The sequence below is a fragment of the Falco punctatus genome (assembly GCF_963210335.1).
Source record: "Falco punctatus genome assembly, chromosome: 11".
NCBI classification, from domain to species: Eukaryota; Metazoa; Chordata; class Aves; order Falconiformes; family Falconidae; genus Falco; species Falco punctatus.
The window spans coordinates 13,470,276-13,489,005 of NC_137591.1; the positions used below are offsets into that span (position 1 = coordinate 13,470,276).

Below are 18,730 nucleotides of genomic sequence, written 5' to 3' on the forward strand. Positions count from 1 at the left end.
CTGTCAAAAACCATTTGGAATTTCATTCTGTACAGAGAAATTAAAATTTTCAGTGATTATGTGGAAGATTTTCTCCTCTGAAGCAAGACTATAAAACCACAGCTTTCCCTTGTTACTGGATCTTTAGATTAGGTGAAATTCTTACTGTTTGTTTTATCTCATCTCAAATACTTTTTAAGTGACTTGCTGAATTAATATCATATTAAATTCAAGAAACCATGGCAATGGAACTGTGTGCTTGAGATTTTAACTGCATATAAAGATATTCAAAGTTATAGGTCATACAGCTAATGTAAGTCAACCATCTGGGTGTATACATACAAGAAATATTTATTTCAGTTTATAAAAGCAGTGTAATGGAGTACACTGGGCGGATACACCATTAATTACATATTACAATACAGTCTTATCTGATATCAGGAGCAGAACACTCAAAATTCAGAATCTCTTGACATTTTTCATTCATTTCCATAACAATCAACCACTCAACCACTCAGTTTTGGAGGAAATAATGACACTGGAAGAGGACTGAGTTTTACAGCACCCTGGGTTCAATTAAAAAGAAAGAATATATTCTGAAATTGTAAGACTTGTCCTTTGAACTAGCATCTGCAGATGAACATGTACGATTCCCATTGGCACAGATTTCTCAGATAAGCTTAACTAAATCTTGGAAAGCAGAGCAATTTTGAGGGGTCTTAAAGTTAGATTTCACAGCTATGGTATTTTACAGCATTTGAATATTGCTAAGTGGTTGCTGTAGGAGTTATGGGCCTATTATTATAATTGTGTTCCAGAAATAGAGAATTTGGCCATACTGCTTTATCCTCTCAGAACAGTTAGGACAATCAGATAGCAGAATTCACTGCAAGATCCTAATGGACGTTGTAACTTTGGATCCGAATGACTCAGTCAGTGAAGAGCTGTCAGATAGTGATGCACCATAGAAAATGCATAGGTAAGCTTTTGTGCATTTAAGGCTTTTAGCCTGTTTTTGCACTGTGCACTGTTTGCAGCTATTATGTGTTTTAAAAGAAACAATAAAACAACAAAATTGCCCACTTGATGACAGAAGAAAATATTGTTTTGCATATATATAATCAGATGTTGAGATAAAAGCACAAAATGTGTGCACTGTTTTGAATGAATGCCCACTGAAATAAATGCACTTGTGTTTTCTTTTCAGAAAGGGTTTCTAGACATGTAGTAACAAGCCTTACATTTTTTCACTGGCATGCAGGGTCACAGCTTCAGTCAGCTGTCTTACCTTCAAGTCCCAAAGTGTGTTGGTTTTATTGGCCTTTGAACTTTGTTTCTTCGGTGCAGTGAAACAGTACTGTTGGAAAAAACACCAGACACTGCAAGAAGGTGTCTCTTTGGACACAGCACATGTACTTGTCATCACATCTGCATTGACACATAATGTGGAGCTTCTCCTCTGAGTCCTTATGCAGATTCTGGGCCAGGAATAGGAGCTTGTTTGAAGTGTAAGTGTCTTTATGCCATCGTTCCCAGGTGTTCAAGGCTGGAGCTGAGCCTCCCAAGATGAGGAAGTTTCAGAAGGATAAACATGGAATTCTATTAATTTATGTTCTTGTTCTTGGTCTTTCAGAGTTTATGTTTTCCAGCTGTTCTTTGAAATCATGATGGCTAGAAAATGTGTTCTGTTTTAGCAGAAGTGGCACCTCCCATCTAGTTAATTGATTCCATTCCAATTCAAAGAATGGTAGATACTGTAAAACTTACAATAAAATTGTGAAATCTCACAGCCCTAGGGTCTTGCCGTTGAAATAAAAAAATGCTTGGATCAAGTTTTCCTATATTTATGTGGATGGTTTACTTTGCTGTAGAGGATAAGGCATCCTGGAAAATGGTCTTGCTACATTTTTCATGTAGCAGCCCATATTTGATTAACTTTCCCTTTTTCACTGTAGGGTCATTTGAGTCAAGGTTGCTGCTGCCTTTTCCCCTGGACTCTCAGCAGAGGGAATGAGTGAGGCAGGCATAGGCCTCTTGAGAAATCCTTGAACTGTGCCAAAAGTTCAACTCCCCATGCTCTTCAGGCATGACTATGCTAATAAATTTGCATTTCCTCCCCCGAGCTCACATCCCTTTCATCTTAACTGTAGTCTCTTGTACGATTTGCTTCATTGGCTTGCAGCCAGTGTCATGTCCTGTGAGGCTGAGGAAGGTGTTACAAAGACAATACAGCAAAGTGGAACACTTCAAACGGTGCAAACTTCTTCAGAAAAAAATGTGCTTTTAATAGCTCCAACAACACGGTGCCCTCTCTACTCTGCCACACCAGTTGTTACTGATAATACATTATAAAGAGACTGATAAATTTGTTACAGAACACAGCCATCAATACGTTTCACCAGTAGTAGCTTCTTTCCTTTTATCAGTCCAGCTGTATTTAGTAGCTTTGTACTCAGACAACAATTTAAGTGATACTAGACCATTACTTTTGGATTACGATCCAGGGACCTGATGAAAGAGAAGCTAAAGTGTTAAACCTTAGGAAGGGTAAGTGCATACATATATGCAGTCAAAAATATGTTACTGCATCACATCCTGGTGGCAAAAGTAATCATAAACAAACATGAAACAGACCATATTATTTTTCACAGCCTTTGCCAACCAAAATGTAGAGGTCTGTATAAAAGGCTTTTAAGAAGTCCTATCATTTTCTGGAAATCTTCAGATGCTCACCCTGGAACTGTACCGCTGAGATATTGAATTGGCAGTGTCATTTTGGCATTGCTGGGGAACCTTAGGGTAATTTTCCTTTCATAGCTACCTTCTAGGATGAATTGGTCCTTTGTGATGACACTGGAAACCAGCCGAATCTGAAAACCAACCTCACACACTTCAAAAGCAGAGCCTTAGATGGACTACATCTCAGTGACTTACAGTGCTTGTGTTGTTATTATGACACTTACTTGCATTTCAGCTAAGACAACTTACTGTAATTTTAATGTGTCTGTTTACAGCAGATACCTAAAAAAAAGGCTGTCTGAAATTAACATCCTAAGTCTCCATATAGAAACTTAAAATATACTCCAGTTTGTCAAAGTATACGTGCAGCAGTTACTGTAGTTTTAAAACATGACTTTTTTTTCTTTTATTGTAATTCAAAAATAAGATGAAAATTAGGATGATAATTATACAGTAGAATGCATTGATTACCAGTGCCTGGTGCTGTGTACGGAGCAGAAATACGCTTTTAAACATCCAAGCAATTAATTTTGTGATAACATTTATTGATTGTGTAAAAAGTTCCTACAAGTTGATCTAAAACGTGTCATCTAAAGATGTATTGTTAGAAATACAATAGTGAGATTTGCACTGGATGTGCAGTGAATGTAATGTTTTTTGAGTGATCCCAACTGCATTATTTATGTAGCAAGTCACCTTAGATTTCACAAAGATCTTTTCCCTGGAGGACTGAAACCACAGCAAATAAAAGCCTGGCAAACCTAGCCTTTGATAAGGTGACATGATGGGGAAACTGCTGGAGATTTCCTTCCTCTCCCATGTAGCTCTTTCTTCTCCAGCTACAGGTTTTCTGGTCCCCTCTCCCTATGCAAGTTGGCACAGTTCTACCCCATCTGCCCCCTCTCCGGGGTAATCTTTGCTTTCAAGTCTGTCACACGTGGTTTAGAGAAGAGTGACTGCAACTGTGACGCAAAGAGATGGTATGCAAATACCAATTAAAATCTTGAGATATTGATTGACAGTGTTGGAGAGTTGCCACTCTATGTGTGAATTCCATGCACCAAAAACTCGGGATTTTCTGTTATCCCCCTGAGATGAGGACTGTTCTGCAGCAGGCATTGCCACAGCAAAATTGTGGTTCAGGAGTTCTTCAGGAAAGTAAAGTTTAGATTTCAGCCTTTTCCTCCTTTCCTCCCAAAAGCCTTCCTGAGGGTTTGAATGTAAATGTTTATTTCCCTTATCTCCATTATAGCTCACTGCCTTCCTATACTGAAGAATGTCTAATTTCTGGGATATCCATGTGCAGCCCTTCTTGTTAGACTCTAGATGCACTGTTGAGAGTAAAGTAACAGCATTGATCTCCATAATGAAAATGTATTTTTGGACATTAGCGCACATATGGTGAAGATTTTTTAACCTGCATTACTGTATGTAACTTTGCAGCTTAATTAATCAATTAGGATTACTGCAGTTTGTAATCAAGTCCAAGAGTGATTGATGCATGCCATATTAATTGCAACATTCACATGAAGCATGTCATATACACAGTCATTTTACAGCTGGATTTCACTTTGGGTTGCTCATAAGCACTTAATGGCAGGAATATTTTAGACTTGCAATCAGGGAAATTGTATTGCACAATATGCTTTATATGTTGTACACCCTGCTTAGATAATAACTCCTCCATCACTGATGTATCCACTCGCTCCTCCCTCCCGGTTCGATAGTTGGCAAAGTAGTCCATTTTCAAAGGCTTTCCTTTGCTGTGGAACAAGAGGTATAATTAAATTGTATCCCAGTAGTGAAGGTTTCTAATGATGATGAGCCAAAACTAATTGTATTGATTTGTTTATTACTGGCTTAGGAAGCTCATCAAACAAATGGACTGAAACTGTTTCCATATTCTTATCTGTTTGGTAAATGAGAAACAAATAACACTTCCATATGTCTATTGCTTGGTGTCATGGAATTAATACTAATTCTGAAGATAGACTCAAGCACAGGAAAGGAGGTTGTCCCCAGTACAATGCTTCTATGGCTAAGAAATACCACATTTTTTCCCACATCTGTAGCTTGGGATGAGAAAAATGAAGTTATTTCCTTTCTTTTTTGATATAAATGTTATTACTAATGAAGGTTTTCTGACTGCCAGAACTGGAGAGCAGCAGGCTGTGCCCAGAAAGCGTAAAAGACTAGGGCAAAAGAAAGGAGACTGGTATTATGTTCTTGCCTCCATGCATGTTTGTTCCTTGTCCTCTGTATTAAACAAAGCTGGATGAATAATGTGAGCTAAAAAGTTCTATGAATATTCATTTTAATTTTAAAATTAATTTACTTCACACTCTCACATTAACTCTGCAAACAGTCAAGCAATCACATCTGGTATAAACGTCTGTAGAAAGTAAATTTCAATATTTCGTGCAAGAGTTTTTGTAGGAATGGAGTTTAAATTGTGAATGTGCAAAAATTCATTTTAATGCTCAGCTAGTTGTGGGCTGGACACAAGTTTCTCTGAGCTATGTGAAAAATCACTTTTGTTACACAACAACTTAAAAATGCTGAGCTTTTTATTACTAAATATTTGTGATCAATTCTTAGAGCAAAGGGCTATTCAAGTTCATTTAGACAAGTGCTGATCTAAAACTATTGAGGTCAGCGGTAGTCATTTGTTGGCTTGGGTGTGTTTTAGATCAGTCTCCTCATGGATGCAGTTAGGAAAATCCAGATCTAGGAGAAAAGACCTAGTTAATGGAATAAATTTTTATTTTAATTGAATATGGGGGACTGATTGTGTTCATGCTATGAGAATGTGGATTCCTCCACAGTGACACATTGACTTGGGCTGTGTTTTGCTCTTACAGTAATCCAAGGAAAGTGGCTACCCTAATCAATTTAGACCCTGAATCTGCTTCCAGTGGAATCAAAAACAAGTCTTTTATTCTTAGGAGCCCGTAACATTAGTGAAAACTGCTATTTATACATGTGGAACCATCCCATTCATTTTCTGAAATAACAGCTAGCTTCCTCTTGCACTCAGCTGTGTGTTTTCAATTACAAACGTTCACCACATCTCACATCTCTTACATGCTGTAGCATATGACACATTGTGGCAACTTTTGTTCAACTAGCAGGTTTTGGTCCAAAGAGGATTCAATAAAGTTGGAGGGTGAATTACCCTTATGTCCCTTGAGAAGCTGATCCTGTCAGCTTGGCAGAGTATTGCTCGAACTGCTGCACTGCATATTATGTCTAGACTGTGGATAAGTTAATAACACTAGAAGTAGAGCTAAAGGTAGAGGGAATTATATGCCACAGTTATTAAACTTTGACCTTTATGATGCTTTAAAATCATAAAACATTTTAAAATAGCTACGCTACATCCAGGATAGCACTACTGTCAGGAAAATTGCCTTTGAATACAATGCACAGCATTTGTATCAGCACCTCTCTTCATATTCCAGTTTCTGTACCTAGCAGCTAAGGACTGGTAGTGTCACCTTCCTTCTAGTTGGGTTGTCTGTGGAGATCTGATGGAATCCAGTGTGCTGCTATGTGAACCACCACATCCTGTCTGTTCTGCCTTTTGTGCTCCCGTTGCACAGCCGCAGTGCTTTACAGGCTTCAGCATTAGCCTCACAGCCCTGGAGCCCGGGGATGGAAGGGGCATCAGTGCTCTGTTTTGCAGATGAGAAAACTGAGGCACCTGCTTTTTGTCAGGCACAGAATCTTGTGGAATGAGCAAAAACAGAACTGAAGAGATTTAAACTCCTAATCAGAAATGTACATTAGTAGATTTGGCTTTCTTGCTCCTTCTGTATTCATCGGAGAGAAAGCCTCTTTTCATGGCTACTGGAGTCCTTTTGAGAGTCATTGGAGAGAGAGGTGATTAAAAATAGAAGCCTAGTTAGGGACTCTGAGTTGCCTTGTGAAGTTCTCTCTCTTCAATGGCTGTAGGAAGCCTGGGGAAAAGTGTCTCAATTAGGCTGTGTGAATATCCTCTCTCCCCATGCTGTGCCATGTGCTCTAATTATAAGGCAGCCTTTCTTCCCTGTTTGTTACATTGTTATGCATAGAGAAGAAACACAGGTATCAAGGAACAAAAAAAATTCAAACTCTAGACCTCTGATCTGAGCCTACCTGTTAACAAATATCTCAAAGGGAAACGTTTTTCAGACTCAGGATTTAGATTTAGTTCATTTTAAAGATCCAAGACCCTTCGCAAAATGTGAACATTTCCTGGTTTAGATCTCTTATGTTGCTGTCTTTCTTCATACACGCAGGGCTGAATAAGCACGTACTGGTCTCTGAGTGTCAGAATTCATGACCACCCATAACAAGCTGACATTCACAGAGGAAAAAAAGTACCTTTTTGTGGAAACAACCACACAGTGTTTTTTTCCCAAGAAGTTTGAAAACCTGCCCATGCATTTGTGTGCATGGCATTATTTTGTTAATATTTACAAAACTTGTGGAAGTTTTTGTGTTTAAAATGGTAGGTGAACCAGAGGTCTTAAAAGCCCTCATGAGCCAGTCCTGAAGAAGTCATTTGCATATGTCATGTCATTTGACTGAAGTTTGAGTTCAAGGAAAAACAATCTCTCAGCCACTTAGTATGCAGACATTTGCATGTACCCTCCACTTGGTAAGCTTCACTCCAAAAGTCAGCTCCGTGGCCGCTCCATGCATTAACAATACAAACTCTCCTTGCAATAGTAAAAATATAAATGAGGAGATTGATCCCACAGGCACAAAGCACGTGCGTCGAGCACCAGAGTTCTAAAGCAACAGGAGGAGTGCTCAGCACCACGAGGGGAGCAGCAAACACTTGCAAGATCAGATTTTCTGCACACAGTTAAAAAGATCTAGTGTCAGTTCATTTCAGAGTTGTTATAAGAACATAAAGCAAAAACTTCAAGTCTTTGAATAACCCATTTGGATTTTTTGCTTTTACTAATTTTATGCCTCTGCATTGCTTTCATGTTGCACAGATGAGAGTGTTGGAGTGCAGAGAAGCACTCGGAAGTCTATGTGCCTATTCACTTTGCCCACTGTACCTCTGAACAGAAGAAAGCTACTGGCAGTGTCTCCTTGTAACACAGAGGAGCAAAAGAGAAGTTTGTCACTCACCAAGGCTATGTAGCAGAACCAACCCACTCTGTGGTTCACTGGAGAGCAGCAAATATTCCAGGAAGAATTCTGCAGAGCAGACATCCCCATGGCTAAGATATGAGCTTCTTATGGAGCTTGTTCCACAAACATTCTCGGGAAGAAAAACATTGGAGGTGGGATTTACTATCAGCAAAGGCTTATCAGGGCTCCCGTTAGGCAAAGGGCACTTCTACCTCCTGTTGCACTAGCAGTGAAGTAAACAATCACCTGAATGCTTTTGAAAATCCCATCTTTTGATACTGGAGTGTTTGTAAATATGCAAACAAAGACAGATGAGAATAGGAGCAGAAGTGTCAAGGAATTTTATTTATGAAGCTATTGACAAATACCTTTTGCTCTGTTTACTCACCTATTCCCTTAAGATGAAAGTAGATAATGTCAAGGATCTTTATGAAACCAACTGAAATTCTAATATAGCACCAAAGCCCAGAATTCTATCAGTTAAATTTCACTAAGCTTGATATGCTGAGCATTGGATAGTGGAGGAGACAGGAGAAAACAACAGAAAAAAACTCTGAACACCAGGGCAATTAGAGATGGCAGACAGCGTTTTAAAGATTAGACTGGTCTGAAAGAAAAACACCGAGACCATGGAAACCTGTGAAATGAAAGAGTCAAAAGCCAATATTTTCCCATTCTTACTATCATAAAAATGAATCTTCAACTACCCATATTAGAGTTACTCTTAGTGGAAACAATTCAAATTCCTGTACCCTGCAGATGAAGAACCCAAAAGTCTCTCTTCCTACATAAACCCTCATGGGTAGCTGAAAAGCTGGACGGTGCCTGTGAGGCTCTCAGGTGCAGTTTGTACAGTCACAGTCACTGTACCAGGACCAGCATGCTTGAGTGCCCACTCCCAGGGGGATCACAGAGTCTTGTTGAAGACTGGGTAGTGAGGTGCATTAGGACAAGCTTGGTTTGAAGGTGACCTGTCCTCTTGCAAACCCAGGAGGATTCACTTGCTTTTTCAGTGCAGCCTGTGCAAAGCTCAAAACTCACTTTCCTAGTGAATCAGCCAGTGATAATTCTTTCCCCATCTAGTGTTCATTGACTTTTTCTGCAGGCGAGAAAACACTAATGCTTTCTTTACCTTCCTGTCACAGAGGAGAAATCTCGGCCTCAGGTCACAGCCACCTGGCTCTTTTCCTCTTTATTTTTGTTCTTACCCAGCATTCTTCTAACAATTATCCAGCTTTGCTGTTGTAGGTTGAATAATTCAGGTGGAATGAACTGTGAGCTGAAACAAGTAGACAGTGTTCCACCACTTGTCCACTTAAGTTATTCATAAATTGTCTTGAAACAGGACCTTTGCTCTGAATCTTAAATGATTACAGTGTTTCAGGTAGAGTTATGACTTTATAGTAAGCAGCTGTGTTCAGTTTCAAATACTCGGGCAGGGAGCACATTAACATTTTTTCCTTACTGTATAACATTCTATAATGTGTTCTTTGATTTTAAATGACACTTTGGCCTGACACTAATGAGTCATGTCATTGCACTAGATTCTCTTAACCTTTTTTTCTAATGTTTCTTCAGCACACTTCATATTATTAGCTGCTCCCATTAGTTCCACCTGCAGTTCCAGTTACCAAGTTCACGTTAAGCCAAGTTACACATTTGAGTGTCATAGAGTCAATGTCTGATTTTCTAAAAATCTTAATTTCCCTCAAACTTCCATCAATAACATCTTTAAAATCATTTGCAATGTAAATGACTCCGCGTATAATCCATCCTGCTGTGTTCCAGAGCACTTTTTTCTTATTTAATTGCCATAGACACTTTAGTTACTAATTAAACTTTATTGTTTATGATATTGCATTTTGTTAATAGTTGTGATAAAAACTGCATGTTCCAGCAGATTTTTCACATGTTAATGCCACTGGTGGGGTAGAATTCAGAACTGATGGGAAAGAGTTCATCTCAGAGGCTTCAAGATTGCAGTCTTATAACCATGTAGCGAAACTGCCCTACAAGCATGATCTTGAAAAAAAGAGGGTGCATGTTTGGCGTCTAAAGTCCTTTCCTTCTTGTGTGATGGAATAAATTAATGCTTCTTTAATTGTAATGAAGATACTGCAAATGTCATCACAGTCATTTGCAGAAGAAATGTTTCAGATTACATATACATATATATGTTTATATGTATTTGAATGACAAAGTGAACAATTAAGAAAATTTGGGACATAGTTTGAATCAAGAATTTTTTAGGCTCAGGAGTTACTAAACCCATTCACCCAAAAACTGTCTTTAAAGATATTAAGGAAAACTTAAGGCTGAACCTTTAGCATTAGGTACAGGCAGCAGACAAGTCACTGAATAGATAATACACAACTCAGTTCTGTGATGAGGAAGGTACCTTAATTTCTGAATAGATGAGGTTTGCACCTCCCAGTCCCATGGATTCAGGGAAATGATTATTTAAGTCCAGAAGCTCTGAAGCCACTCATTATGGGACCTCCCTGTCCCCACTGTTTTACCTTCCTCCACAACCCCAATATGGGCCATTATCTTTAGTTCTGACTCTAGTAGTACTGAAATAGCATCTGGCCTGCGCTGGATCACCTAGAGAAAATGGTGCAATGCAGTACTGCTGATATTTGACAGTACAGAAAGCCACATTGATCCAAGTTACTTTTTAGAGCAAAGCATATTTATACCAGGATTTTGTCCTAGTGAAGCTATGCTTGCTTCTTTGTGCGGAGCAGAGACCCTATCGCTTCTCAGACTCCTGCACAAATATCCCCAGGGATGAGAGCAAAGAAAATCACTGGCTGTAATCTCTGCTGCTTCCTGTCCCGGAAGGAGGAACACAGGCAGAGGTTTCCTTGGAAGATCCTCCCTCAGTGTTGGATGCAATTACAACACATTCTCTCATTTCAAAATTTCAGCTGCACCTGCACTTGAGTAAACAGGCTTGCCAATCTCAGACATTATTTCTTAATGGAAACTGATCCTTTCTTGCAAATGCAACAGGTAGACTCCTCCTCTAACTTGCGTGGGCCAAGTAAAGGTGAATGATACAGTCGTGAGACAACTAATTTTGTTGAATCCTCATTCATACATTGTTACGCCAGACCTCAAGTACTCACTAGTGGCACATTCAGCACCATCGGCAAGATGCTAAACAATTGGCACAGTCTTAACAAGAAGGTTTTTTTCCCGGATCCAGAGTCATTCTTTCAGGTTGAAGCTGCATTGAACTGATCGTGTGAGCAGAGCAGCCCAGTTCTGGGCACTCTGCCAATCTGCAGTGTGTAAAGTACAGCATTTGCCCTGCAGCTAAACAATAGTTCTCCTTCACCTCCCCGTCTCTCCTGATGCAGCCCTTTCAGTGTGGAAGGAAACATTGGTCTCCTAATGACTTGCAAGTCTAAGTTGGCTGCATGATTGAGAAGTATTTCTTTTGTGCCATAGCAGAAAAAAAAATCAAATAGATGTGATAATGGTATTACATTCAGCATGTAAAGACCATTAAATGTAAATGTGGAACAGAATGTACTTCTGTCTCACAGAAAATTGCATTTAGAACTTGTTGCTACTTCGCTGCTTTTGTAATAATGCTTCAACCTCAGACCCTGGATCTCAACATAAATATGTTGACGTTTCACACAAAGGAGTCAGAGAACATTTATTATCTCCCCAAAGCTGAGAAATTCTGGAAGGTGCATTAAGACATGATGGGATTCTTCCCCTTGTGACTCCCAGAAAGTCACAAAAGAGATTGTTTTGGAAGAACTAATTTTTAAAGAACACTTCATGTAACAGGATTATGTCATGATGTTTTTTGCACATACTGACAAGTCCACAGATCTCCTGCAAGAGGAAGAGAGGGAGAACTGGGGAGAGAAAGAACACTGGATTAGGAGTCTTAACTTCAGCATCATCCAGAAGAGTTACTAAGTGTCACCACAAATGATAATTACTTTTCATTTGTCAGCCGTTGTGTATAAAACACAGGGAAAATATAATTAAGATATGCATACTTAGGTACCAAAACTTTGATGTTCACTCAAGAGTTTGTCAGTGACAAGATTTCCCAAGGTACACTGGCATTTCTGTTCCCATAACTGCATGTTTTCCTTGTGAAAACCTTCCCCTTTACAAAGAGCTTTAGTTTAAATGAATTCTAAGGTACAGCAGCTTCACTGGTAGCTGCTGGGTATTCATTACTTTAGAGGGTCAGGCCACTTGCACAGACGTTTCTTGCATTGTTTTATTACTATGCAGACAGGAGACATGGAACTTGTTTGCACTTCAGTCCTCTAGCTAAAGTTGAATATCTGTAGTTTTCATTGCACTGCTTTGTGCTACACAGGTGTATCCTTCATTCAGAAGAACAGAGGAATACTGAATATTAGTCAGCCATATCCACTCTCTGAATGCAGCATGATTCTTACAGGTCATATGTGCAGTACCCTCAAAATAGTGCATAACATAGATTACTACTGTTTTATTGGAAAAATAATACATGAAAATTCAAAACTCATTTTGAAATGGAAATATAAGAATAAAAAATTGCTGATGACACAGCTTGTAGAAAATACAATTTCTGCTTTGGAAAATATATTGGTTTGTACTGAAATTGAATTATGGACTGTCAAAAATTCACGTAAAATGGAAATCAGATTCTGGCCCTGTTTTTTTGTTCCAGCACATCCTCGTCACTCCCAGAAAGACACCTCGTGGGTATGAGCTGTCCTGACCATAGCTCTTCACTTTCTCCTGGGAACTAAGTGTTCTACATCACTGTTGATATTCCACAAAATTAGGGTGTTGGGCAGTTTGTCTTGTCCAGACTGGAATGTCACTCTGAAGTAGAGTTATGATCTTTGCTTGGCTTTGTAGATTTCAGCAGATTTTTAATGGATGTTTAGGGGGGAAAAAGACCCAGACCTCTTTTTCTCTTAATCCAGCTACTCTGGTAGCTAAAGAGCAACATGTGTTTTAAAGACACCAGAACAGTATGTTATACACACATTTTATTAAGTTATTTTTTTAGGTATAAAAAGATCCAACAAAATAGTGAGTTGAAACAGTGAGTTTAAGGTGAGATACCAGCATGTGGATGTCCTTATCCATGCGTGTACCAATTAGGTCTTTTGTCCTTGAAGATGTGTTCTGCATCATCTTGAGCTAAGGCAACTTCCTAATCTGAAATCCTGTTCTCATCAATTCAAACCCCTTTCCTATGCACAAGCTGGTTCCAGCTTCCCACACCAGCTGTGCTCCGCCACCTCTCCTTGGTTGTAGTCACAATTCCAATAACTTCCAGAAGTTGCTGTGCGATATGGGCTGTCCTGACAGTAGCTTTTCTCTTTCTTTAGGGAACAAAGTGCCTCGTCTTCACGCCTCAAGCTACCAGTGTCTAGAGTCCCCTGATGCCTCCCAAAGGTAGTTCAGATTGGGGTAGCAGCTGAGCCATTAGACTGACAGCAGAAAACAGACTTTTGTTTAGACAGCACGAGAAGTGTGCAGTGGTACACAGTAACCTGCTGAATGCAAATATGTGTGACATTTTCATTTTTGCAGTTTTCTGAGGAAGTAGCAAGCCAGGTCATTGTAATGAATTGGTAAACATCACACTGTATTATATATTAAATTCATCTCCTAGAGCTCAGAAGTGGGGTGTTAATGCAATACTCCCCACCACGATATTTGCTTTGTGATATTGGTATGATGCTGTGTTCTAAAATATTCGTAACCCAGTCATACCATATCACTGTGCTATTAGCCTAAATCTATGAACACAAAAAAGACCAGGAAGAAAGTTAATTTAACTTTTGGTTTTCAATTCTTATGCACTGTAACAGAATGTGAATAACCTCATTACTATACAATTTTTGTGTGTCACATAATGACCTCTATACTAAAGACCAAAGTTTGCATAATTGAGGAGAAACTCACCTACAACAGTGTTGGAATTCATTAGCATAAGGCTGAAATAATGCTAAGAAAATAGCATTTGATGAAAGCTATTTAAACTGAAGCACTAGGTGTTTTCTTTCCCTTGGACTTCTTAAAGGTACATAACAGGTGCTCATGGTGAAGAACATAACTTGTCTTGCTGAATCGGGCAAATAGTAAGAGAAGGTCCTGTAACTCATCAGCCGTTTACATAACAAGTAGAAAAGGGCTATTCTTATGCAGCTTTGCAGTTTCTTGCAAATATCAGTGAAGTACATGTTACTTAATGGATTTATTTTTATAGGCGATGTATTCATATATTTATCTTGACTTTTAAGCGTTCATCCTTCATGCTACGCTCTCTGTGGTAATTAAAATATACCATAAATCATATCCACTGTAATTACCAAAATACACTGCAATTATCTGTTGATCTTTTGCGCCTATTAAATAACTACTGGGATGTTTCAAAGCGGAGTTATTTTTGTATTCCTTGAGACAAACCTACTGCAAAATGTTGGTAAGACACTTCATATTGCAGCATAGAACAGCTCTGTGGTGTTACATATCTTCTGCATCTTCCCACTGTAATATTATGGCAATTCTGTTGACTATCATGTTGTTAAAAATCATGTTTATGAATGACACCCGAATCCCAAATGCTACTCCAGCTGGCGACGATATCCTGTGGTATGCAGTTATAAAGGATTACTCTGCAGGAAGCTATTCCTTTCATCCTGCACTTTGTCTTTACCATGACTGCAGACGGAAATTTTACATGAATTGAGGGAATTCAAACCTGAGTTGGAAAAAGGAACAACTCTTATCTGAAACCTGCAGGTAGTTGAACCTACTTCAGTGCATCTGCTCAGAATGAGAGTTGTGAGCCTAATGGTAATAAGTAAACAAAAACAGTCTGAAAAATGGAAAAATAGTTCTGCTTACCTTCATTGAAGGTATAAGTATCCATGTATGAATGTGTGTAATGTAGTTTTCATGAGCCTTGGGACAAATTCACTTGCTATTGCTTACTGCAATGTTTCCCAAGCTTTTCCCTTTTCACAAGTATTAATTCCAGCTAAAATATAGGACCCTTCCCAGATATTTTAATATTACCAATTCCATGATTGTATAAGAAGTATGGGGATGCAATTTGCTGTAGTGTTATATCAGAAATTGAGGTGAACCCAAGTAGAATTCTATAGGTGTCAGGGTTAATTTTCTTACTCTTCGTGGAAAAACATTACTTCAGTTTCCTGCAAATTTGAATTTCCACTGGTAGTAATATCTTGCAGCCATGGTTGTGTCTAATGTAGCCGTGGTAAATTCTTGTCTTCAGAGATTTATGCAAGTCGTTATTTAAAAATAGACATCTAGGAGTCACAGCTGGCTAATTAATCTGTACCAAGGAAAGATAAGTGCCTAGCCTTTCAGGCATCCCAGTGATAGCTGAGTAAGCTTGCAACCCCATCAAGTTGTCACTTCTGTATTGTTTCTTTTTTCCCTTTTTTCATCCCCCCCCCTTTTTTTTTTTACTGTATAAGAAATAGGTGCTGAAACAGTCAGCTTATTGTAGACGCAATTTTCAAAGAATTGCATGAATCTAGTTCAGAATTAGAAATTAATTAGAAATTAATTAGAAATAACCAATGTACCTTTCTCCACCATGGAGTGAAGATTTGTTATGCATAAGCCTGTCAGGAATGTAACCAGCCAGGTATCAGTTTCAGATTATATATGATATAAATTTACCAGTACAATAATTCAGAGTTATTACCTGATATTGCCATGTTTTGCTATTGGTCTTGTTCTGCCATTCCATGCCATCTATTCTCAGATTGCAGTGAATTTTAACAGCCCTGTGGCCAAACCTGAAAGCTGCCCGATTGTTTAAGACACACACAAAAAAATTGTCTATTTATGCCACTGTCATAGTAATTCATATTATCACGAAATAAAAAAGGTAAAACCATGTAACCATGATAGCTTGATTGGAAAAAGTCATTTTCTTGTAGTGACTGAAAAAGTGAGTAGCAATAGTCCCCAATTCCCAGTAAACAGAAGTAGTAAGTAATCAAATGGCTCAAGTCCAACTAGCTGAATCTTAATGGTTCAATATAATCCTGTGTAGGTTAATAAGCAATTAATTATTTTTACGCTCATAACAGCATGCACGGGAATACTCCAATCTTCATTTGGTTGTAGCCTGAATGACACATACTTCCTTGCCATGCCAAAATCAGGGATACGTGATCCACAGGAGTGGCTGGATGTCACGATATCCCTCACAGCCCAGAATATGACCTCCTTACTCTAAACGCACTATTACTCATTATCTATTTAGTTTTCAGTAACTTCAGTGAAGAATTACATCAATTATGTTCTTTAAAATGTATGTATCTATAAACTGAGGTTATCAATCTCTATGTAGGCAGGAATTACAGTCAGTAGCAAAAGATTGTGTATAGGTTTTGAATATCTATGCTGAGGTTTGAATTTCTAAAACAGCTGCAGGGAGGTTTAGATCTAATTATAATCACATAAAGTAAGTATGTATGAAGAGGAGGTTCATGTCAGATCATGATTCCCTTCAGTGAAAACAAGCACCAGAACCATAATCGACTGAGCCCCACACCGGGCAGTAGAGCTTGCTAACCAGATGAGAAGGAGCTGAACTAAAACACAGGTAGCAAAACTCGTGGGTTTTGTGTACTACAATAAATCTGTGTCTAAACTTGACAAATATTTTACTTTTGGAACCTCTTTCTTCTATATGTCTGCACAAAGAAAGTCCCTCTTTCCTATAACATCTTCCTCCCCCCAGCAGAACTGGCATAACCTCTGTAACAGCCTTACATGTTTAACATACGCCAGTACATTCACCTTCCAGATGAAGGTAAATGTATTTGCTGACCTCTATTTTCACAACTGTTTGGAAATACAATATCCCTGTATCAGTAGGCAAGAAACAAGAGACATCTTACATGAGTCAGCTTCCATAATGCAGAAAAGAAAGATGGTGATGCTCTTAATCAGTTTTATGTCTAACAAACTCAGATGACAACCTACCAGTAACTGCTAGGTTTTATTCTTTATCTGAGCAGCATGTCTTGTTTATCTCACACGTTGCCAGTCTTTCCAGTATAAGACTGAGATGCTGTTATCTTAGTCAATTCAAATTATTTGAATTATAGAAATGGCTTGTTCTGACACAGAACAGTGTGAAGACTGCCGTCTTATACCCATACTATATCACTGAGCAGTGCCAAGTGCAAACCATAACCAGCTACCCCATTTAGAGATAATTTCGTCATGTAATCAGATGCAATTGTTCATATGTTTTTTCTTAGTTAATGCACAGTCTTCAGAATTTTTAAAGTGAAGTGTAGTACATAGGACTTTCCTGTATTTGCAGTCAAGATTATTGAGGTCTTTGGTTTTGTTAGCAAGAGTTGTCATTTGATCCAGAGCAGGTTTTTTATGTTACTATTCCTTAGTGTCAGATGAAGGGAAGAAAATACTTCTGTAAATGTATTTATGGATATGTAAGGTAGACGTGAGAATAATGCTTGCTCTTCCAAACTCCTTTCAGGAGTATTGATAGACATTGTGCTAATTACAGTGTGACCTTAACTATCTTTAGGGAGGAAGCAACTGATGGGTAACACTAGCAGATGTGAATGGTTTCCTTCTCTGTCTTCTTATGGTGGATTTAGTCCTGTGTGTCAGAGTTGATGGAAGAAGACTCCTTAACTCATATGGGAATTCAATTAGATGATTCTTGTGATCCAAGGCAAACTTCCCTCAGATTGTGCTTCTAGTGTCCTACGTTAGTATTTGTGAAGATTTCATTCCCTCACCCATCGCATACCTTAATGACATTTTTACAATATTCTTTTCATTGAGTCTCCTGTGGGAAATTCTGTGTAGATATTGGTTAATGTTGATATCTAGGTTTATTTAATGAATTCAACTGTAATAGCACATTTTCTGAAAAACACCTGTGGAGCAAACTGGGATGCTTGTCTTTTCTGAAGCGCCAGAGAAATACTGATATGCTGCTGGCTGCCCAACATAGGTAGATATATTGCCTTTTTTAATAATAAATCATATTTCTACCTTTTCATTAAATTTAGCATTTATGTGATATAGCTGATCCTTCTGGTGGAAACATAGTCCAGAGTGGCCTCACTGGGAGAAATGTTTAGCTCAGTTAATTATGACTAAGATAACTGACCTACACTATATACATTCCTTCCTTTCTTCTCTTTTACTTCACTCTCTGCTCTGGACCATTTCTGACAAGTCTTATGTAGCCCAATACAAACAATACTGAGTCCAAAAGAGCAAGAAATACCTACAAATATTAACCAGAAAATGTTTTACCAGAAGTAAATGTGTGCATAAATATTACTCTAATTCTTAAAATGAATCATGACGTGTCTTGATCTGTTAGTTTTAAATGATCTTACGAAATTAAAATGTTAAATTAATCTTCACAGAGAGATATGCTGCGACTCCCAGAACTTTTTCATGCCAGTGGATAGAGAGAGCTTCAAATGACCTCTGGTTACTTTTGTTTACTTTATATTTGTGAAAAATGCAGGGAGGAATGATACCAAACTCTCAGGAGTTCACTCCATGATTAACCATGATGCAATTGACAGAGGAAAACAGCAACAATTCATACAGCCAGTAATTAATCTCTGGCTTTATGGCCTCGTTTGCCAACTGTCTCCATATTTGACAGAGAGAGTGACTTGCTGAATGTTTAATTTCCTCAGTGACAGCTAAGGTATGAAATCAGATTTGAAGATAAACATCTTCTGTGGCTTCTGCTTACAAAAAGAGTAGCCAATTAAGTATGCTTGCTTAGTCCTTGCAAATATTTGCCATGGGATTGATAAAGGAAATAGAACATTTTTTCCCTTTCTAG

General features: G+C 38.4%; 1 protein-coding gene across 3 annotated transcripts in view; it reads left to right on the forward strand.

Annotated features, from left to right (window-relative positions):
• The window catches only part of ST6GALNAC3 (ST6 N-acetylgalactosaminide alpha-2,6-sialyltransferase 3), a 242,545-nt gene that overhangs the window by 186,942 nt on the left and 36,873 nt on the right, over positions 1 to 18,730 (forward strand). The gene's annotated exons all lie outside the window — the stretch shown is intronic.